Consider the following 7808-nt stretch of genomic DNA (forward strand, 5'->3'; position numbering starts at 1 on the left):
CTCAAATTTCATCAGAATCTAAAACCATGTCGATGATTACCAAAGAGTTTTTTATGGGTTGAAATTAATTAGGTATAGATGATCATTTTAAATCAAATTTAGAAAATGAAGAAGAATAAGATTTTTAGGAATTTCATTCGCTCCATTTATGAATTTCATTCGGAAAAATTGAAATTTTCTGCCTCCCAAAAATCGAAGTTCACGTATAATATTTATCATTTATTTTGATCTAAATGAATACAAAATCATGAAAAAAGTATGAAAAATTTAATTAAAAAGCGCGTGAATGGGATAAAGAAAAAAAATATTAATTTGAGGAAAAACGTAATCAGAAAATTATGTTTAAATTTCGTTCACCAACGTTAATGACACTTAACAGTTTATATTTACACTTAACAGTTTCGGCAACAAAAAGGGATGTTTTCTAAGCAAAGTTTAAGTTAAGTAATGAAACCTAAATAAAAACCAAAATTAATCCTGTTTTGGAAAAAAAATTTAAAAACTAGAGTTAGCTAGGAAAAAATTATTCTTTTTTTACTTTTTGTTCTCTTTCCTCATTTTTTTAATAAAATATAGAACACAAATTTATCAGAAAAGTGTAATTGGGTATAATATGAAAAAAGCACAACTACTTCCACTTACTAGGAATAACATTTACCTTTTAGTTTAATTAATAAACTGAGTTTTAAATATGCTTACTAAATTCATGAACTTCGGTAAAACAACAATATAAATTATTTCCAAAGGAACTAGACTAGTACAATTCCAACCTGGCGAGTAGCGACTTATAAACAAGACACTTCGTTTGATGCTTTTACTTGTTGCTAGAAATCAGGTTCGCAGAAAATGCTGTTTATTAGTTAAATTTAGTAGGAATAACACGATCTGTGACGTAGGCTATAGTATACCCAATTTAACAAGTTTGTATAATTTAAATTTTATTTCTTTAATGTTCGTTATGAGTCAAAATGTTATGAGTTAAATGCTTCAGAATAAGAAGTAATTAAAAATAAGATTGGATACCATAAGCATAAGCTTATTTTATCCCATTCTTTAATAAGTATTTCTCTCATTCGCGTTAAAGATTTTGTAATCAATCACTTCGAAACTACTTTTTTGACTATTTTTTACTTAATGATGCATTTGTCTTGAAATAAATAAATACCATTTTAAGACTTTTTTTTTCCCTTCAATTTATTATTTTTTTTTTCTGATTATTTTAACCTCTTAAGTAATACACATTGTTGAAAACTAATATATTTCATGTTTGTCGAAGTTAATTTGACTTTATTTTGGAATTTAAAGGTCAATGGGAAATACTAATGCAATTTCTCATGAATACAATTCCTTTTCGTAATGTTTTCTAAAATAGTAAATAAACACTGAAATATTGATTGCATAAATACACATTTTCTAAATCGTTATGAGTTAAAATAAATAAATAAAACTGCCTTAATCCCTGCGACCCTTCCACGGAATAATTCCTATGATTCCGCGAAACATCTCTTAGGAACCGTTGTTCTAATACGACTGAGAATAAAAGAACACGCAAAAAACTAATGAATATTCTGAGATTTGTTAAATCGGAATAGATAGTTGAAAGAGTGATTGTTTTGTATCGTAATATCTGTAATAAATAACTTAATATTAGCTGTTGAGTATAAAATTCATTTGCAAACAATTCCTTTTTGTAATTTATTCTAAAATATTAAAAAAAAAAAAAGAATTATTGATCGGATATAAATATAATTTCAAATTTCGCATAAATCGTTATGAGTTAAAATAAATAAATAAATATAACTGCCGTAATCCCTGCGACCCTTCCACGGAACTTTAAGGTTCCGCGAAACATCTTTTAGGAACCGTTGTTCTGATACGAGAGAAAAAGAACAATCTAACAACTAATAAATATGCAGACATCCGTTATTTCGGAATGTATATTTGAAAGAGAGATTGTTTTATATTGTAATAGCTGTAATAAATAACTTAATATTAGCTGCTGAGTACAAAAAGCAATCGCATTTGCAAACAATATTTAATTCCTTTTTGTCCCACTTTCACAGGTAGAACTTAACCACGACGTCTCAATGCTTTATTCCATTTAAGTACCTCGTTGGCAACAGCAAGTTAGGTCAGTAAAAAGAAAACTTCCTAATCAAATTAGGTTTTTCACATTGCGTGATGTGAAATCATTCGAATGAAAGAACATTTTAAAATAAATTAAATTAAATTGGACTTTTTTCATCACGAACTCATGAACGCGTGAAGGAAAAAGGGAAACAAAGTGCAAATGCCCATGAAACTTTCCAATACATCTCCATCTCTTGATATCGTCGGTGAGAAACCTCAAAAGAGCTAAAATAAAATACTTTCCATCTCCGTGTGACGCGTCACAGAGTGTTAATGGGACAAGCAGGGTGAAGCCAAACACATGTCCGCGTCAGTCAAGCGTCTAGTTCTCTGTTGACAGAAGACCTCTTTCATCTTTTCTGACTTGGGTAGTCTCCCTGACGTTAAAAAGAATCTTGCAGGATGGAATCGATCAAAAAACATTGGAAAGAAAATATCTGAGAACAAATGCGATTTTTTTTTTCATACTGCAAAAAAGCCACGAACTTTATGGCTAACGTCAATACATTAAGAAGAAGAAAAAAAATGTTAGTGCAAGTCCTCGACTGAAACGAAAGCAGACACTCCTATAGACGAGAATAGCCGACATGGTCTATGTTTTTAGTTGTTAAGAACTCAGAAAGCATTGTAAAACTATCATTATGCATATATTTAAAGATAACAGCCCAAGAATCTTTAAGTTTATCATCAGTTGTGAAATAACACTTTTTTCCCCCCCCTATTGCTAAAACAGAAAAACTGAATAGGTTGACGGATCTAGAAAAAATAGTACAATTTTCTTAAAAAAAAGAATTAAATTTTTCTTTTTCTTTTTTTAATTTTAAGAAAGAGGGGCAGTTTTTAAAATTTATTAAAAAATTGGAAGTTTAACTTTTTTGTAAGTCTACCAGGATAGAATAAAGTTCGAGAATGCGATTGACACTGAAAAAAATCTGTAGTCAGGAACAAAATAAACCCATAAATTGGATAAAATATTTTAGAAAAAATTCAATTAATTAAACTCGTATAACTTTTTAAAATTATTTTGCAATTATTCTATTAAAAGCCAGTGAGCTCTGCCTCCTAGTAGAGACCTTTCGGAAATTTTTTTATTGAAACTATAAACTAGGTATCTCCAATAATATTTTTACACAGACAATCACTTTGTAAAGGTATATAAACAGAGAAATAAATCTTAGAATACTATTTCTTAACACTAGAAAGACTGAAATTTGGTGTATGCCTATATTGCCCAGAAACAGTCAAAATCACTGGATTGTAAAAGAATAAACAATGTGTAAAGAAATTTGTTTAAAATTAATTTTTAATATTTTTTTATATTATTTACAGTTATATAACAAGTTATTAGTATATATTAATAGTAAAAAAAAAATATATGTTGTACAAAAAGTCACAAAATTCTAAGAAATTGCTTCATTATAAACATCATTGTGTTTCTAAATGAAATGAAAAGCAGTCAAAATGACTTCCTTAGGCAATCTAGTGTTAAATACCAGTGAGCTCTGCCTCCTAGTTGAGACCTTTCGGAAAATTTTTTATTGAAACTATGAACTAGGTATATTCAATAATATTTTTACACAGACATTCGCTTTGTAAAGGTATATAAGCAGAAAAATAAATCTTAGAATACAATTTCTTAACACTAGAAAGACTGAAATTTGGTGTATTGCCCAAAAGCAGTCAAAATCACTGGATTGTAAAAGAATAAATAATGTGTAAAGAAATTTGTTTAAAATTATTTTTTAATATTTTTTATATTATTTACAGTTATATAACAAGTTATTAGTAAATATTAACAATAAAAAAAATTATATGTTGCACAAAATTCTAAGTAATTGAGTCATTATAAACATCATTGTTTTTCTAATTGAAATTAAAAGCAGTCAAAATGACTTCCTTAGGCAATCTAGTGTTAAAATATAAAATAGCACAAAATGTTCAATATGTTGGATGCAGGGCCTTAAAAAATTAATGATAATGTGTCAAAGAAAAAAAAATTACGCGATATTTTTTCCCCCTTTCATTCTAAATGTAATTTTTCCTCACTTAAGTGCTAGTGAGTATAAATAAATAAAAATATTAATATGTTTACCTTGTGAAAAACAAATAAATAAAATCCACGTCCTCGGTCGGCGGACACAAAACCAGACACTCTTTCAGACAAGAATGACCTGCGTGGTCTACATTTTTTTCCTGAAGATTTCTTTTAAGGCCTGATAGTAATGCAAAAACTATCATTATGCGTATATTTTATGAGATTCTGAAGATTTATATTCACAGGCTTGTGTTATTTTATGATAAAGTGGTGTTTAATGTTATTCCTCATTCATGCTAATATTTAGATGATAATTCGCGGGCAAGCTGACAGCTCAGATATAGATACGCTTTAAAAACCACTTTTATTTTTTCTTTCCGGACTATACGTTTGCATAGAGATTGTTAAGCCTACAGACAAGTTTAGAAATTGCAGAGGTAGTATTTTATTATTCTCTTGAACTTCGGAAACCTTTTTCTGGGCTTTTGAAAAGCTATCTCGGCTGAGATTCAAAATACTTTTTTGAATTTGCAATAATTTAATGTTTTTATAATTATAAAATTGTTAAAAAAAAAAGTTTTAAAACTATAGCAATTTATGCTTGATTAAATTTTCTGCAATTTGCTATCTTCATAAAATATGCTTTTGAACTTAACCAATCACTAACACACACTGTAAAAAAAATGAATTACAGCAGTGTTTCCCAAACTTATGACTTTTGTGTACCCTTTCTAAATTTTTCGTAACGCTGTGTCTAATGAAAAAATGAATGTATTTTTTACTATAAAAAAAATTGCACAAAAGTTAAAAATCACAACTGGCTGTTGACACCACTAATTATTAACTGTTAATTCTGCAAAAAATAGCTAATAGAAAAATACGTAATCGTAAATTTTCATGGCTAGCTGTGTTTTTAAATAAAATGTTTTGAAATTTTCGTTTGTTGCAAGGTATTTCGCATAAGAACGCGCACCCCCGCTAAACTGTTCCCGTACCCCTGGGGGTACGCGTACCACACTTTAGGAAACACTGAAAGTGTACATCATCCGTAAAGTCCTATTTGTATCATCATCCGTAAAGTCCACTTTGATACATCATCCGTACAGTCTATTTACCGTAAAATATTAAATCGTAATTTTTACAGTTACATTTAGTTAGAGAGATTCAGTGATTTTGTGGTGATTATTAGTGTAAAAATTACGGTATATCAGAAGAAAAAAAATTTCCCGTATAATGTTTTCCCAGATAAAGTACCGGTATTCAAGGGTATCGGCCACATGAATACCGGTACTTTCAGCAGCAATTTGTTCCGTAATTTTTTACAGTGCAGTTCAAATTTAATGGATGCATTATCTAGTTGCTTAAAATGTACTCGAATATCGTTAAGACTTTTGTAATATTTACACACATATAAAGCAGGTTGCGATGTATGAAACCATGTCACGCAATCTCCAGAAAGTGTGACATTTGTGTTCCTATAAATTTTAATCAATTTATTTTTCTTTTGAGGATTTTATTAACGTTTTTTCTTATGAAACCACTCAATCCTTCAAATTATACATTTTAAAAACGATAAATTTATTATATCATAAATTGCGTAAATTCTCCTTTGTCGCTTCGGAATCGTTAAAATATTGCGTGTGAGCAAGAGAGTGTTATAACTAACAATGTGCTGTGCAAGATATTAAAATCACTATTTTATTTCCAAAGCGTTTTTTTTTTAATAGAAAAGAGAATTTTTTTTTATATAGAAAAGAGAATAAAGAAATAAAAATAGTAAAAAAAAAATTAAGAAAATAAATTACACAATAAAAAAATTACAAATTCGAAACAAAAGTTAAAGAAGAAATTATGGATGCTCCTAGAAGAAATGTTGTGGAAAGACATTTCTTCTGCAAAAATTAAGAAAATAAATTACACAATAAAAAAATTACAAATTCGAAATAAAAGTTAAAGAAGAAATTATGGATGCTCCTAGAAGAAATGTTGTGGAAAGACATTTCTTCTGCAAGTTTCAGTTGTCATGAATTTTAACGATGAAAGGGAAATACATATTAGAAATAATGCATTCCTGCGACCAATCGTTGTAGGCCAGGGGATCCATGGAGGTTAAGGTACCACCATTTCGTGACCAACGACATGATTAGTTAGCATTGTGCACAGGCCACCTTTACTTCCCAGTCAAGATAGTACATGGTACCCGTCCAACCGAAGTTAAATGGGTTTTCGAGCGGTCACTGGTTTCGAGCTGTCGAACCCCAGTTCTTCTCGATGGCCCAACCACAGAGCTATCGTGGAGAATATTCTACTGCATACATTCCTCGAGAATATTCTCCTCAAAAATTCATAAAATTTATTAAAACGTGGTTATTTTTCCTTTTTGAAAAATTACATTGTTTATTTGAATTAACTCCTAAAATTAGAAAAGATTATGGATATAGATCTTTATAGAATGTTACAGTAAAAATCAAAGTTAAAGCAAAAACAAGGGAATGAATTTCTTTCTATTCTAACGCAAGCATGAGAGTGTAAAGTGATTCACTTATTTTTTGCTGACAAAGAGGGGTGGGGATTCAAAAATGTCAAAAACATGCTTATTTGAAAGGCCCTAACCTTATAGGCAGATATCCAAAATAAATTTTCAGTAAAATACAAAGCACAATACATTTCTTATTGCGCATATTTTAGAGCTATACTTTCAGGATATATGTCCCGCAGTGGACTGATCGTTAAGACACGGTTCCCAGCAGATCATCGAAGTTAAGCATCACTGGCTGCGGTCAGTGTGCGGGTGGGCGACCACTTGGATCAGTCTGCGTAGGGACCGAGGGTGTGCGGTATGGGTGCTCGACTTCGCGCGCAGGTCGTCGGGCTACCGAAGCGGGGGTGTCATTCCCTCCGCAGAGGATCAAAATTGTGATGGCATGTCTTCGGATCATTCTCCGGAATGTTTCCCAGACAGTCGCCAATAGCCCATTGTGCAGCTCTAGTGGGGCGTAAATTAACAACAACTTTCAGGTTATATAATATTTTATTTCCTTAGCTTTCATATTTTTACAATTTATCAGAAAAATGTTGACCCTCGAGCATTACGACAGGTTCTCAAACATGCTTTGTTAATTTTCAAAACCCTTCACGCTGCTTGAATTTTAAAGATATTCCCCGGGATCGGTTCCTGGGGATGACTGATTACTTCTTCCTTCATACCCTTTATGTTTTACTGTAAATATTGATTTTACAGTAAAAACCATTGTCCTCCTGACATCCGGTACTTTTTACCATAAATTAAGATTTTTTTCTTCTTATTAAACTTGTTAAATAAAAATACACTAACGAACTTGCAATATAACGAAGCAGACGTATAATTGCATCAATGTGTTATTTGATGGATGAAAACAAAATGCTGCTTTGCTCACAAAAATAAATTATTAAAAAAAGCTCTGATTGGCGAAATTGAAAACATTTACAACTAGAAGTGTAAAAACCAGGATCGCCCACACATTTAACGATAATACCGTACTATTGTAAGGGGTGGATGCGTAATAGCAATGTACTATTATTCCCCGATTCCCTTACTGGGCAGTGTGTGATTACATTACAATGTCCACTAAATACCCTCCAAAGTCTGAATAGATTCAGTAAT

Source organism: Parasteatoda tepidariorum, chromosome 8, assembly GCF_043381705.1.
Source record: "Parasteatoda tepidariorum isolate YZ-2023 chromosome 8, CAS_Ptep_4.0, whole genome shotgun sequence".
Lineage (NCBI taxonomy): Eukaryota > Metazoa > Arthropoda > Arachnida > Araneae > Theridiidae > Parasteatoda > Parasteatoda tepidariorum.